The sequence below is a fragment of the Fukomys damarensis genome, unplaced genomic scaffold, assembly GCF_012274545.1.
Source record: "Fukomys damarensis isolate Sample0158 unplaced genomic scaffold, DMR_v1.0_HiC HiC_scaffold_1, whole genome shotgun sequence".
NCBI classification, from domain to species: domain Eukaryota; kingdom Metazoa; phylum Chordata; class Mammalia; order Rodentia; family Bathyergidae; genus Fukomys; species Fukomys damarensis.
Window position 1 is genome coordinate 2,555,600 of NW_022900913.1, and position 16,856 is coordinate 2,572,455.

The following is a 16,856-nucleotide window of genomic DNA, read 5'->3' on the forward strand; positions in this document are numbered from 1 at the left end:
GTCAAGGGAGGCCATACCTCCAGGGCCACGCCTCCAATCAGGCCTGGGATCTGCCTATGATAGGGCGAGGCTTTGGGGGCAGCTAGCTACAAATGGTGACAAGCGCAGTGGACACTGACTGGAAAATCCTCTCTGAGCTCACCCTACTGGGTGTGACCTTGGCCCCTCTCAGCCTCTCAGGTCCTAGAAGAGAGAATCAGTGTTGGAGAAATGCAGAGGTTAAATCAGGCATCGGGTAGCCAGGAAGATCGGGGTTTAAATTCGCATCAACCACCTCCCAGCTGGGTGAGCACAGACAAATTGCTTTAACATGTACTTTCATTGTTTCCACTGGAAGCTGAGGGTACTTATGTCCTCTTAGAAAGTTCTTACAGTAATTGGAGGAGGCAGGCCGTACAAACATTTACCACCATGCCCAAGACATCACAAGCCCTTGGTAATGGTCTTGTGTCGTTACTGTCTTGTTGTAACATATACTTCTCATTTAAATTACAGATAATTGTTTCTTTGCCTGGATCATTTTTATTAGATGTTTAGAACTCTCAAAACTAAGGCGTGTGGCTTGTTGCCTTTCTGTCTGCCTTAGTGTGTGCTTGCTGCTCTTTGCATGAATGTACATGGTTCTCTAGCCTTGTGGACTATGGTGAGATTCAAACTTCCTCACCGAGAAAGCAGTGAGAACAAGGCCTGACCACCCCTCTAGGGCACTTTGACCCCTGACTTGGAGCTGTGTAGCTCTGACATGCCAAAGCTGGTCTGGGAGTCCGGCAGATGTGACTAGGATAGTGCTTGTCTACACTTGTGAATATTGATTTCATTAGCCAAAACCTTACAGAAAAGTAATTAACTCCAGCTTCGGGATTCTACGTAAGCCAAAATCTTCCCCCTACTTTTTTCAGGGAAATTGCAGTTTCTGACTTGGCTTTCAGAATTCCTGACCTGTAATCCCCCCGTGCATCACTGTACTTCATGAGCATGGGCCATAAACAAAGGAGGCCTGGTACCTGAGAGAGGCTGAGACCTGTGGCACCCAGAAATTGAAATTCATCTTTGGTGCACAGTGTACCTCCTAAATTAGACAGCTATTTCTATTGAATCGCTTCTCTCCCAAACTCGGGGCCTTCAACGACAATCATTGCTTCTCTCTCACGGGCCTGTGTTCCAGGGAGCTGGTGCAGGCAGGCCGGTCTCCAGTGCTTACTGTTCTGTGAATCAACTGTTCCGGGCATTTGGCCCCATGCTGGATCCCAGATCTGCTCCAGATGAGCTCAGCATGATGCAGGCTGGCAGCGGGTGGCACCCACACATGGCACACTTTGTAAAAGCCCCTGCTGCGCTTGCATTGCCTCGCTAAGCCCAGGGGCTCAGGTGAGTGATGTGGCTGAGCAGCAGGCGGGCCAGGAGGGCTCACCTGTGCATCACAAGGCCAGGTGAACCACACAGCGGAGCTCCATGCAAACGGAAATGGGAGGCTAGAGGGAAGAAAAATGGCAATTTCTGAGTGACATCCAGCTCCAGATTTTACTGACCTGTTCAAACGCAAAGACCTAACAGCCCTGAGCATTAGGAGATGAAAGAGAATTACCAGTAAGTCAAAGGGCTGCTTTCAGTGTAAAAGAAAAAATGGCTATGACAAATGTAGAGTGTAATTTTTCTTCTTTGGGTTAGTTTTTCATATATCTAGGAGACATTGTGAATTCTGTTCTTCATAATAGAAAGAAGCTATGATCCCTGCTTTTTTTTCCATTTAGATTTCTAACTCTTTTTTATTGAAATTTTTCATTTGAAGATAATGTTCAATGGACTTGAGTTTTAAATAGGAGATTAAAATCCTTTCATAGCTCACTGCTGAAGCAAATTCATTTGAATCTTGATTGAGACATTGGGAAGGAGCTGGGGAGTTGTGTACCAGAAGGTTGGATTAATGTAAATTGATTTGTCCAAGGTTATTTGTTTAGATAAATGGAGGTAATAGAAGGAGGGCCAGGGTCTCGGGAGCTGAGCTCTGAGGCAGCCCATCCTGTCATCGTGTTCAAAGCAGGTTCACATCAGGGCAGGCTCCATTTAGGCAGGGAGAATTCAATTAGGGTCCTTCTGTGGATTGAAGACTCCCAGTGGGACCCTGGCAGAAATATGAAGACCTCCTTTTCTTAACAAAATATATGCTAACAAATGGCATTTTGGCCTCATTCTCAGGTCTGTGTGTGTGTGAGTGTGTGTGTGTGGGTGGGTGTGTGTTTCTGGTACATTAATATAATGCCACTCGTGAATCAGGTAGGTTTGCTCTCTTCCATGTTTTTGCATCTATCTTTTCGGATTTAAAAAATTTGGTTTATATTTTTTACATTAGAATAGGGTTCATTATTTCCTAAGTTCAAATATGGACTGAGTCATGGCGTCCCAAACCCATGGCATTCTCAAGGGTCTGTTATGGTTGTGTAACTCTGACATGAGAGATGAACTTGTTTTTTAACTTGATAATCAATAATTGCCTGTGTGTGCATATACACAGTAATGTCCACCCAAATTCCACAGCAACTTTAGAAATAAATATTCGTAGGTTCCGATACAGGTACTTACTATACCCATAGTGGTTGGCAATCAACCACCTGTGATCTGAAATAAGTACTGCAAAAATAAACAAATAAATAAAATAAGCACTGCAGCTAGATAAAAGAAAACCATAAACCTGCAGGACTAAAGGACTATTTTTTGTGTGTAATCAATGGTTTTAGAGACCACGGAAGGTTTTTCCCCCTCTTCAGAGTAACAAATAGAATCATTGATTAAAACTTCACAAATAAATAAAACCTCAACAAATAGTATTCTGGGGATTTTTCATCCTGTTCCGCTGACTCACCATCCGTCACAGTGAAATAACTCTAGGTGACAGTGGGGGGCTGATTCTGAGGGAAGAGACTAACGCGGAAGATCGAAGTGGGTTCAGCGTGATTACTGAAGCTCGCCCGGTCAGCGCCAGCGGGAGCAGAGCAACAGGAGCTCGGGCCAGTGGGCGGGCCAAGTCCTCCTGGGCTGGAGAAGACAGCTGGGCAGCCCCGCCCTTCCGCAAGGTGGGGCCAGGTGGCCAAAACCACCCCAGGAGACTCACGTTAAATGTAAGCAAGAACCGAAGTGCTCCACCCTTGTTTAATATCTACAATGTAACCTAAGAGCATCTAGTGTAGATGATGTCGATATCGAAATTCAGAAAGATGCAAACGTAATGAGCACAGCTACCACCCTGTCTCCAGGTACTTTCTCGCAGAGCTACATCAGAAACTCCTTCCTTCCAGGCCCTTTTTGACCTTGAGGGCAGGAACAAGATTTGGGAGTCTGCCTGGGGTCTGCCAGGAGGGGCGAAGAGCAGAGCAGACCTAGAGAGGTCCTCATGCCACCGGCATGAGGAACAGCATAGTGTTCTTTTCCTTAGAGTCTGAAACTTTGGGGTGGGGGTGTGGGGGTGAACCCAAAATGAGCCTGATGGTAAAAATTCCATTGCATTTGGTCTTCTAAGCACAGTGAAAATTCAAAGCACGAAGCACAGCCCAGGATGAGTGAGTGTTCTGTTTTTGGACCATCTAAGGTCAAGTGCGAAGACCTTTCAACAGTGAGCAGACGCATGCTGGTGTTTTCCAAGGACCAGTGTGGGTTACTGCAGTGCATCTCTCTCTCTCAGCTTCACAAAAGGAGTGAAGCCATGGCTCTGCTGGACCTTTTTTGGCTCTAGAGAGAGCCTGTGTAAACCTTGAACGTGGCAGCTTCTTTTTTGTATCTTTACCCAAGTGACAATCATTTATTTCTATTTTTCCTATAATTTTCTCAGTAAGTGGCAAGGCAAGAGTTTATTTTCATGATTTTCAGGCAATCCCTTGTAATGCTAGTACACTTAGAAGTCCATAGGGAGTGATCTTGGCATCATTCTTCTAAAATGTTTTTGAAGCTGGAGCCTTGGGCACGTGACTTAACATCTTGCTTTCCGTGGACCGGAACCAAGCAGTCCCCTCAGTGGATTGAGGGAGTGCACAAGCTAACCTAGGGTCAAAAGCCTTCACGATGTCCCTACCTTCTCTTATTTCAAAGTAAAGAACTCCAGGGCAAATAAAAATCATTATAACCCATAAATTATAAGTCATTCCAACAACTGGGGTAAGATATGGCTGCATAGTTGCACCTGGGCACCACGGACTTGGGCATCGTGGGTGTGGCCTATGTGGATGTTGTGGATGGGGCCACGTGTCTTCCCCAGTCTCTCGGTATTGCGAGTGAATGTTTTAAGCACACACGTTAGCAGGTCCTCTACCGCCGTTCTTTCTTGCATCTTCGGATGGACTTTCATCTCTTTCAGCAGTCTCACACTGGAGTGCGTCACTTTCCAAGCTCCACAGGTACTTCAAGAGACTATCATCCTTCTCCGCTGGGTCACCGGGGACATAGGGTGGGCTTCTGGGACCCCGTAGGTGCCGCCCTCACATTAATGCACATTTGATTTTATTCACTATGGTTTTCAATTTGGCAGTTTTGAAACCAACAGTTCTTTTGGGTAAGAAAATTGTCACCAAGATGTAAACATGGGAGCCTACAAACACTTCAGGTTGGCTGGGGAGGGGCACATGCGAGGCCATGGGCTCAATGCCTGATACCAGGAAAGAAAATTAGCAAACCCAAAAAATCCCTTCACTTTAAGTTGTTATTAATCATATAGGAAAAACATCCTTTTTAATTCATCAAAACATCACTCTTTTGAATGAAATATTTATGTCAACATAATCAATTGCTAATCTTAATGCTAATGGACACTAATGAAGGAACTATGGCTATTTAACTGATAAAACAAAAATTAAATTAATTGCCTACATATTTTTGATGTGAGAGTTTTCCCTTAGAAAGGACTGACTTCATTACCTTGAAATAGATTTAGATTTTTCTCTTTCAAAACCCATTAGCACATAGCCCTGTACTGTATACTACTGTAGTAAATTGATGTATGCTTTGGACTAGACAACTATGAATGCCCCTCAGTCAGTGTCACTTGGGTTTTCAGACAACTTCATAGCATTTTCTTGCATTACCCACATACCCACACATGAACCATGAGCAGGATTTGCAGATGTCCCTTGGGGTAGATTGTTTTATTCCATCTGAGTGCTGAACAGTGCAATGCAAACCAAACTGTGGCTGACTTCCACTTCCAGACACAACTGCACATTGTAAAAAAAGAGTGGCTATCAAAATACTTCATCTGAGCTTGAATACAAAGCTCAAAAGCAAAATTCAAAAGGCTACTGAATACAAGAGGGTTCAGTCACAGTCTGTTTTACATAAATCTCAAGATACCACTTGTACTCTAATTTGCTCCTTCCAACCTAAAAGCACAATTTCATCATTGCTGTTTGTTCAATTTCTTCATAACTGTACAGCAGTGCAAACTCAAGGTTAATGGATACTCAGTTACCAAGGGTTTTGTGATCTACCTTCTGGAGACCACATGGAGGTAACAAGGAGGGTCTAGTTGCTTTAGTTGGGGGATTAGTCAATGCAGTACTCAAGGAAGTCTACCATCTGTGAGACTTCCCCAATCTCATTCTTGCCCACTTTATTGCCTGGATGGGGTGGCCTCTGAGTCCCTCACATACACTGAGATTTGGATTCACTTACGCAGTTCAGGTAATTCGAAGATTAGAAAATAAATGCTTTAGGGAAATCATAGCTAACGTTTTCTTTGAACTAGCCTGTGTTAGAGACACCCAGAGAGATCGAGCTCTCAGTGCATTGCTTTGTGTGCGCTGACCCAGCCAGTGCACACCAACCCTGGAACACAGCTGCCAAGTAATCTGCCCCCATCCTGCAAAGTATGTGCATACCACAAAGCCATGATGCGAACAAGGGATGCCGGGCTCCAGAGTGTGACTCTGTCTGTCAAATAGAGATACTAAAAGAATAATGCTGATTTAGGAAGGCTGCTCCGAGTACTGCTCTCCCTCCAGCCTGCTTGGACCCATTCGGTGGGACTGGGTAGTCATGCCCTCCCCTGCCTGCTCCACCACCAGCTCCAGCAAGAAAGGCAGCCACAAGGGCATCCGTGAAACACCCCCCCCCCAATACACACACACTCTCAGACCTCCTGATTAGACCTCTGCAGAGGCATAGGTGGTCATAAAGGGTATTTTTCTAAGCTCCCAACATTAAATATCTTTAAAGAAAGGGTGGGGGAAACCTGTAGTAGAACTCTGTGGAGTTCAACCCTGCAGGTCAGGGAACTCAGTCTGGGCCTTGCAGCCTGAGATCAGTCTGAGTGGTGGGGATCTGCCATTGGCTAGCTGAGATTAGGGGACTTGGTTCTGCACGTGACTGTGCACGTGGTATATTATGATAGCAGAGATATAGTCTGAAAGGGGCCCTTCAACTTCATTTCTTTTCTTTCCTTTCCTCATTCCACTCTGAAAATTCTTTCTTTTTTCTGTCCTCTTTCTCCAACTCAGTCTCTTGCTCCACCATATTAACCCTCATCTCCCTTTCTGTTCCTGCTCCTGCCCTAACTCAGACTTCTTCTTTTATCATTTTTTTCTCTTTTCATTATGTTCTTTTCTTTGGTCATTATACCTCACTTATGGGTCGATAGTTTCAAGGGAAAGTGAGCCCCTATTACAGTTAAGGGGATATATTCTTGTCCTATTCTTGCACTCTGTCTATCCCTTTCGAATTTAATAGTTCCCTAAATATTGTATGGTAATTCTATGTCCTCTGGCTTCACTTGAAACCTCCTCCAATTCTTTCACTTATCTACTCCTCTCATCCTAACTCTGTCTAAGCCCCCACCCTAAATAGTAAAGATGCCATATTGAAAAGTATATTCACTGCAAACATATTTTGGGCTGCTTCTTGATTTTAATTTAATTCAAATGGTTTAAAGGTGATAGATTAATGACTACCACAAGTGGTCAGTTTGCATGGTGTGCTTGATCCTATTGTGCTGCTGATTGTATCAATTGGGATTAAGGATTATGATTGATTTAATGAGTTGTTTTCTCTGATATTATGAAAATGAGAATGTCTATGAGTCATTAGAGACTCAAAAGCTAAAACACAACTATATCAGGAAGATTTAAGTAATAATGCAGAAATTAAACCAAGGACAACCCAACAACAAAAATAAAAATGAGAAAACACTTAAGCAAGACACAAAGACAGATTTCCAGTTCACCAATGGCAAACAGTAGGACAAATGAGGATGAAAAGTCTGATAGTGAACCACCAGAACACCCTGAACTCAAAACACAGGAAGTAACAAAACAGATCAATCAGGCTCTAGAAAAATTCAAAGCAGAAATAATTTCCCAGATAACCATAGAGATAGTGAACAAAATGGAAGTCATCATTTGAGACTCTAGAACAGAAACTGAGAAAAAAATAGATGAGCTCAGGACCATGATAGAAGCCATGAAGGCCCAGCATAAGAAAGAAATGGAAACTATGACTGTCCAACAGAGGAAAGAAATGGAATCCATAAAACAAATTCAAACAGATATACAGGAGATTAAAACTCTATTGAAAGTGTACACAACAGAATAAAAGAATGCAAAGATAGAATCTCAGATATAGAAGATAGGATTGCAGTCAGTGACCCTGAAAAGAGAAGTCTCTTAAAAACAGGAAGGAATCATGAGAAATCTATCCAACAACTCCTAGATGATGCAAAGAAGAATAACATAAGACCGATAGAAATCCATAAAGTAGCAGGAGAAAATACAAATAATTTAAAAAAGCTGTTCACAGAATTAATGATAGAAAACTTCCCAAACAGAAGGGAAGAATTAGACATACAGATAAGTGAGGCATGTAGGACTTCAAATAGCCATGATCAAAAAAAACCTACACCTAGACATATAATAATCAAGATCCAAAAAACCAAACAAAAGAACAAAATACTACAAGCAGTAAGAGAAAAGAAACAAATCACATGCAAAGGAAAGCCCATCAGAATCACAGCAAACTTTTCAACACAAACCCTCAGGTCAAGGAGAGCATGGAGTGAGGTATTTCAAGTCCTAAAAGAAAACAACCTCCAACCTAGACTGATGTATCCTGCAAAACTCTCTTTCAAAATGGATGGGGAAATAAGATACTTCCATGACAAAAAACACCTGAGAAACTTCATGAATACCAAACCAGCACTGCAAGGAATTGTAAATGATATCCTAGAAAAAGACAATGAAGGTCACAACACCATGAAGCCCAACAGACCAAATCAAATAGGCAAAGCAAAAAACAAAAAGGAGAGGGGGAAAAAGTAAAAAGGGTAAACAAAAGGAAAATAACATGGCAATAATAAATCAGTACATATCAGTTATAACCATCTGTGTAAATGGCCTCAATTCACCAATCAAGAGAAATATATCAGCAGAATGGATTAAGAAACAAAATCCAACAATATATTTTATACAAGAAACACACTTACTGCAAAAAGAAGCCCATAGACTGAAAGTGAATGGATGGAAAACAATTCTCCATGTGACAGGAGCCCAGAAAAAATGCAGGAGTAGCAATCTTACTCTCAGACAAAGTAAATTTCAAACCAAAACTCTTTAAGAGAGACAAAGAAGGCCACTACATCCTTGTAAAGGCAACAATTAAAGAGGAAGAAATGACAATCATAAACACATATGCACCAAATATTAATGCTCCCAACTATTTAAAATAAATATTCAGTAACACGATAAACCAAATAAGCACTAATATAATTGTAGTGGGGGATCTAAACACCCCACTATCACAAATAGGCAGATCATCTAGGCAGAAAATCAACAATGAAATACTAGAACTCAACCAAGTTTTTGAATGCATGGACATAATAGACGTCTCTAGAGTGTTCCACCCCACAAACGGAATATACATTCTTTTCAGCTGCAAATGGGTATTTCTCCAAGATAGACCACATACTAGCTCACAGAACAGTTCTGAATAAACACAAAAGAATCAAAGATATCCCCTGTGTATTATCAGATCATAGTGCAATCAAGCTGGAGATCAATAGCATAAGAAACCATAGGAACTTCACAAACACATGGAAATTGAACAACACTCTCCTGAACAATCAATGGATCACAGAGGAAATGAAAGAAGAAATTAGACAATTTTTACAAATAAATGAAAATGCCAATACAACATACAGAAATCTATGGGACAAATGAGAGCAGTTCTGCTTGGAAAATTTATAGCACTGAATGCCCACACTAGGAAAACAGAGAGCTCAAATAAACAACCTAATGATGAATCTTAGACTACTAGAAAAAAAAAAGAGCAAGGAAAAACCCAAAGCTCGAACAAGAGAGGAAATTATAAATATTAGAGCAGAAATCAATGCAATGGAAACTAAGAAAATGATACAAAAAATAAATGAATCAAAGAGTTGGTTTTTTGAAAGAATAAATAAAATCGATAAACCTTTAGCTAACCTTATCAAAAAAAGGAAAGAAAAGGCTCAAATCAATGCAATTAGGAATGAAAAAAGCAAAGTCACAACAGATCCAACAGAAATCCAGAGGATTATTAGTACCTAGTATGAGAACATGTACTCTAATAAAATGGAAAACACAGAAGAAATGGAAAGATTTTAAATACTTATGAATTCCCAAAGTTGAACAAAGAAGATAAAAACATTTAAAACACCCCAATTTCAATCAGTGAAATTGAAAATGTAATTAAAAATTTACCAACAAAGAAAGCTCAGTTCCTGATGGACTCACTGCTGACTTTTATAAGACATTTAGAAAAGAATTACTGCCTTTACTCTTCAAACTTTTCAATGAAATTGAAAGGGAAGCAACACTTCCAAATTAATTCATGGAAACAAGTATCACTTTGATTCCCAAACCAGGGAAAGACAAAACTAAATAAGAGAACTACAGGCCAATCTCCTTAATGAATATAGATGCAAAAATCCTTAATAAGATACTAGCAAACAAAATACAAAGGATCATGAAGAAGATCATACATTCCAACCAAGTAGGGTTTATTCCAGGGATGCAAGGATGGTTCAACATATGTAAGTCAATAAATCTAATACACTGTATTAACAAAGTCACAGACAAAAACCATATTATCCTCTTGATAGATGCAGAAAAAGAATTTGACAAAATTCAACACCCATTCATGATAAAATCCCTGAAAAAAATTGAAATACATGGTCTATATCTCAACTTAATAAAGGCCAAAAATCAATAGCTTTCTTGTACACCAATAAAAGATTCACTGAGAGAGAAATTAGGGAAATAATTCCTTTCACAATAGCATCCCAAAAATGAAGTATCTAGGAATCAGTCTAAGAAAAGAAGCAAAAGACCTCTTCACTGAAAACTACAGCACTCTGAAAAAAGGAGATTGAAGAGGAAATAAGAAAATGGAAAGATATCCCCTGCTCCTGGGTATGAAGTATCAACATAGTGAAAATGGTCATACTACCAAAATTGCTATACAGGTTCAATGCAATGCCAATTGAAATTCCAACACTATATTTTACAGAACTAGAAAAAAGAATCCCAAAATTCATTTGGAACCAGAAGAGACCTAGAATAGCAAAAGCCATCCTAGGCAATAGAGACATGGCAGCAGGTATAACAATTCCCAATATGAAACTATACTACAAAGCCACTGTGATAAAAGCAGCATGTTACTGGCAAGGAAACAGATCTGAGGATCAGTGGAACAGATTGGAAGACACAAAAACAAATCCAGATATATTCAGCTATGTCATCTTTGACAATGTAGCTGACAATCCTCAATGGAGGAAAGATAGACTCTTTAATAAATGGTGTTGGAAAAACTGGATCTCAACTTGCCAAAGATTAAACCTGGACCCTTATCTTTCACCATGCACTAAATTAAAATCCAAGTGGATTAACGATCTAAATATTGAAACAGAGACACTAAACTTGCTGGGAGATAAGTTAGGCAGAACTTTTGCAGACATTGGCATAGGAAAAGTCTTTATGAACAAATCCTCAGTAGCACGGCAACTAGCAGAAAGAATCAACAACTGGGATCTCATCTTATTAAAAAGCATCTGCACTGCAAAAGAAACCATCGACAGAACTAAGAGACAACCTACAATGCAGGAAAAAAATTTGACCAGCTGCCTCTCAGACAAAGAACTATTATCTAGAATATATAAAGAACTCAAAACAATCAGCACCCCCTCCAAATATAAAGACCTGATTCAAAAATGGACATTTGTCAGACAAAGAAGTAAAAACAGCAAGTAAATATGTGAAAAAATGTTCCACAGCACTGGTCATTTGAGAAATGCAGATGAAAACAACACTGAGATTCCACCTCACCCCACAAAGAATGGCTGCTATCAAGAATTCAACCAATAATAAATGCTGGTGGGGTTGTGGGGAGATAGGAACCCTTCTCCACTGTTAGTGGGAGTGCAGACTGGTGCAACCACTATGGAAATTAATATGGAGATACCTCAAAGAGCTTGGACTGGAGGTTCTATTTGACCCAGCTATCCTTCTGCTGGTATCTCTCCAAAAGAATTAAAAGAATCATTTCACAGAGATATATACACACCTATGTTTATAGTGGCACAGTTTGTAATAGCTAAAACTTGGAAACAGCCCATTTGCCCATCAGTTGGAAAGTGAATAGAGAAGATGTGGTTTTTCTATAAAATGGAATACTACTCAGTCATAAAGAATGAGAAATTAGATTCATTCATAGGAAAATGGATACATATTGAGGATATACTCCTAAGTGAAATAAATAAGTCACACATATAAATATTGAATAGTTTTTCTGGTGTGAAAAACTATAATAGTACATAAGATCCTAACGATATAATGGACAACGTGAAATAGGAAGAAAGGGGCTAAAGGTGTAGGGAAAGTGGGAAGGGTATGGGAAAGCTAATAAGTGAAAATAAAATATATGAGGAAATGGAAATGAAGTGTTTGTAAAGGGGGAGGAGAGGAGGGGGTGAAGGGAGGGCAGGGACAAGGGGAAAATGAGAACCAAGACCTGTCATGTAAAGGTAGAAGATCCCAGTATCGAATGTAACTGTACTGTATACCTAAAATGTACCAATAAACTCAGTGAGAAAAAAATGCAATAATGCTAAGCAGTGTCCATCGTCAGGAAATGAAGACAGCACTTCGAAGCTTGACACTAACGGTCTTCATAAAACAAGATAAATACGAATGGGAGTTAGCTGGGCCTTGTTCCCCTGCTGTGGTCCTCAACACCAAAATAGATGTCTGTAGTATCCTGAGGGCAAGCAGACTTCATCACAGGTACCTGGGCTGTGACGGAATCCAGGGCCACGAGGCACGTGAAAGTCCAAGGAAGGACACATGTGGGGGTTTGTGTGGCACATGACCATTTCCCCGAATTTCAAATTCTTTAGAGCAGGCAAATGTGAGCAGTCATTTTCAGACTTTCTAAGCCATTTCCTAAATAATTGCTTGGAAAATGACAGAGGAGTAGAATATAATAAAAACCCAATTCCTTCCTAGTTTTAATAATCAGTATGGTCAATGAATATTAGCCCTAGGAAATTAGCATAAAGAGTATGAAAATCATGACTCTGCCTGTAGAATGCTTGTGTTAATATTCCACGGTTTGTGGAACGTCACCATGGTTCTCATTTCCAGTCAGAATATCCAGGTGATGGAAGCGTGTGATGGTCCAGTGTGAAGGTTGAGATGATTAGGCTTCTAGGGTGCAGGCTGACTTCGCAGCTCTCGTTAGCGTTTCTCTAGAGTGCGTCTCCCTTCAGCCGTTGGGATGCTTCTCTGCTAGTCCTTGCACAGGAAGTGCTCACTGCCTTCTTCCTTTAGTTTGCTCTTTCTCAGGATAAGAGCCATGGTGTCTGGGCCCCAGATTCACCATGCCCAGGGCCTGTGTCCACTGCCGGCCTGTAACTGTCACCTGCCTCAGCCCCCAGCCATGCGCCAGCTCAGCAAAGGTTCCGCTGTTTATCAAAAGGGAGTGCATTTGTCCCCAAGGGGACCTGATGTGTGATGAGCAGAAAAAAGCAGAGAAACTCAGGAAAGGACTTGATCTAGTTAAATATAATAATTTAGAATTTCAATCTCTTAGAGTAATTGGCAGGGCTGGATAAGCTTACACGCACGCACACACACACACACACACACACACACACACAGAGCTCTCTGTTCTGTCCCTTTCCTCCATGAACACTCTCGGACTCTGCTGGGCTCCATAATTGAGTTATAGCCGTCATCCATACATTAGGTGCCAGCCAGAGCCTTGTGAGTCTAAGTAATAGATTGAAAAATACAATTATTGCTTACCTACAGAATTCCTTTGCTTGGGAGGTAAGGCATATATATCAGAAAAGTTGTTGTGTTTTTCCCCAGGCCTATTCAATAAATGAACGTTACACCAGGATTCCTACACTGAGTATCTCTGAAATGGGTTTTGTATTGATTTTTGTAACTGCCCTGTTAGATGACGTTATGGCTTAGTGTGTCAGGGTTAGGCTGGTCCGCCCGGAGCAGCCCATCGAGGTGATAACTGTCATCTGGAGACAGAAAAGCAATCATAGCTTTTTCATTACTTACTGTTTTCCCCTGCGAGTGTGGGATCATTTGACATATTATGGCTTCTGTGATTTAGGCTGCATTTTGAAATTAAGTGCTAGAGTATCATGCTGTGGGTTTAGAAAAATCTGCTGGATATCGAAGATCCACAGGCGCTGTGGGCCACTGGCACCCTGGATGCCCTCCTGATATTCTTCTGGAATTTAGGAGAGATGGATTGGCTACTGAGCTCTAAACACAGTGCTTGCAAATCCGAGAGGATATAGTAAGTTACAGTTTCCTCAAGTGTATTGAGGATGTTACAGCCATTGCCGAGGATGGTTACCAATTTTATCCAAATGTAAGACACGTGCCCTTCAACATTCTAACATACAAAGGTAGCAGTAATTTTTAAATTCCTCCCATTTCACGCAAAATATTTTTTCTACCAAGCACAGTTGGACTAAATTAAAGTCATAAGTGTAGCCACAATATCTAAAACTGGAATATTCTGTACAGCCATTTCTCAGCCCGATCAAGGAGAATCCAGCACGAGGAGGGTCACGTGCAGAGGTGGTCCCAGCACAAACTGTCCCTTCCTCGCCCCGTCTGGCCCCTCAGGCTCCTCCCAGCCCCGCTCCAGGCGGCGTTGCTGGGCGCCGAGCCTGTGCAGTGGGCACAGTGCCGATGTCCACGCAGGATGACAGTCCTCACTTTCAGAGCATCTCATTCACTTTCGCCTCAGGAATCTGCTGGATTTCGCCCCCTTCTGCCCCGTGAATCCGCTCCAACCATTCTTTAAATTAACGTTCTCCAATCCTCTTTGGCAATATTCCTTGAACCAGTAAACAAATCAAGGTCATTCTCAGCTGGAACGGCAGGACAGGAAATTCCCTCCAGCCTAATGACCCCCGAGGGCTCTTCGACTCCCTGTCTTCTTGGTCTGTCTCTGTGCCTGAGACTTTCCCTCGATTCCCACAGTCTTGTTTTCCATTTTAGTGAGATCACCACAAGCTTGAAGTTTCAGCGAAGGAAATCGAGTCCCCCTGATGTGAAGCAAAGAGGCGATGTCCAGCTCTCCTTCACTTGTCACTCCCTGATGTTATTCTGTGTTTCCCTTCTTGAACTTTCTCCTCCTGCAGTTGATAAGACAGTGAGCTCTGCTTTTTGTTTCTGTTTCTACAGCCATACTTTAAATAATAATGTACGATTTTTTTTTATAAAAAATTTTGATATAAAATTTTACTATTTGCCTGCTGGTGTATAACAAATTTCCTAAACTTAGCAGCCTAGGCTGCCCAAAGTAAGGAACCTACAGAACAAGTCCTTGTGCTGCGCTAGTCACATCTGCACAGCTCATGCTGCCCAGTCTTCCTGGGTGCGTCTTTCTCAAAGTTCACTCCAGCTGGAAGAACCATTTGCATTTTTCCCAAAGTCGGAGGCATTCTACACATTGCAAGCAAGTTTCCCGCAGGGATGCCTTGCTGCTTCTGAGACTCCCTCTGTGTGTCTCCAGGCCATGGTTCACCTATCACCAACTGGGGGAGGATGAGTCTTCCAGGTTTGTCCCACGATGTGTGTTTATTGAAATTGATGCTGTAAGGAAAGAATAATATTCAGAGAAAAGAGGAAATTAACAAGGAAACAGTGCAGATGCTGCTATGATGAGAATGCTTTGTCCGCCCAAGTTTCATACATTGGAATCCTAATTCCCAGGTTGCTGCTATAAGAATAGGGGCATAGTGCATGGGGTTAAAATACTCAGAACAGTATTAATATCCTTATAAAAGAAACCTTGAACACCTCCTCACCTCTTCCACTATGTGAGGACACAGCAAGAAATTACCTTTTGTAAAGCAGGAAATGGGTTATCACCAGATATTGAATTACTGGCAACTGGATCTTGAGATTCTAGCTCCAGAACTGCAAGAAATAAATTTTTATGTTTATCAGCTATGCAGTTTGTATTATTTCATTGCAGCAGCCCAAATGGACAAAAAGCAGTGCAAATGTTCAATCTGATTATCTGTATATTTTCCTCTTAATCTCATGGTTTAACACTTAGTCCTAGCAAACTAAAATGCACTTTTCTGAGAAGCAGAAAATAACCAGAAAGGAAGAGAAAGAAAATATTATTTAAAAGCCATCATCACAATAGTAGCACAGGATATCAAAGTGACTCAGTGGAACTTCTACCTTTTACAAACTGTATTTGCCAACAGTGAGAATTCGACACTTACCTGTTGTCAAGGGTTTTAGATAGATGGGTCAGTCGATTGATAGATATAATGGTGAGGATGTGGAGAAAAGGGAAGCTGTGAATGTTCGTAGGAATGTAAATTAGTGCAGCTTTTAGGGGTTCCTGAAAATTTTAACAAGGAACTACCATGAGATTCAGTCATCACATTCTTGATGTATAGTCAGAGACACTGAAATAAAGATCTCAAGGAGCATCTTTACAACAGCCAAGACGTGGAAGTAAGTACTCTCCCCCGTCAGGAGAAGGAATGCACAACATATGGATTATGCAAGGAAGAGGACACTAGTCTTGAAAAGAAAGCCAGTATCCCCACTTACGACAGTAAAGAGGCAGCAGGAGGGAGTGGTGCAAGCGCGCTGAGCCTCACTTATGGAGTTGAATCAGTAAGGAAGAGGACACTAGTCTTGAAAAGAAAGCCAGTATCCCCACTTACGACAGTAAAGAGGCAGGCAGCAGGAGGGAGTGGTGCAAGCGCGCTGAGCCTCACTTATGGAGTTGAATCATTTCTGGAGATCTACTGCCCTGCATGGTGTCTACAGTTAGCAGTATTGTGTTACACTCTCAAAATTTGGCAAAGTGGATAGATAGTATGTTAAATATTCTCATCAGAAAAACAAAATAGCTGGGGCCGGGGATTTAGCTCAGTGATTTGGTGGCCTGCCTTGCAAGCGCAAAGACCCGAGTTCAATCCCTGGTACCAAAAAAAAAAAAACCCAGAAAAACAAAATAGTAAAGAGTTTGGGAGGAAACTTTAGCCATAGATTCATGGAGTAGATCATGATGATGTCTGTGCAGCCATGTAATTTGTCTTCTAATTCATTGAATTATATAAGTAAACATGTACAGCTTGTGGATGTCAATCAAACCCTAATGAAGTGATTTGGAAAAAAAACAGATTTGATAAGTAACCCTGGAAATGTCAGCTGAAACATATTTTACAAAGACAGCTCTGCCATCAATTTTGAAAAATAGAAATTACAGTTTTATTTTATCCAGGGATTATCTGAACACTGAATTTAAACATTATGTTCTTTTAAAGAGATATAGTTGCAAAT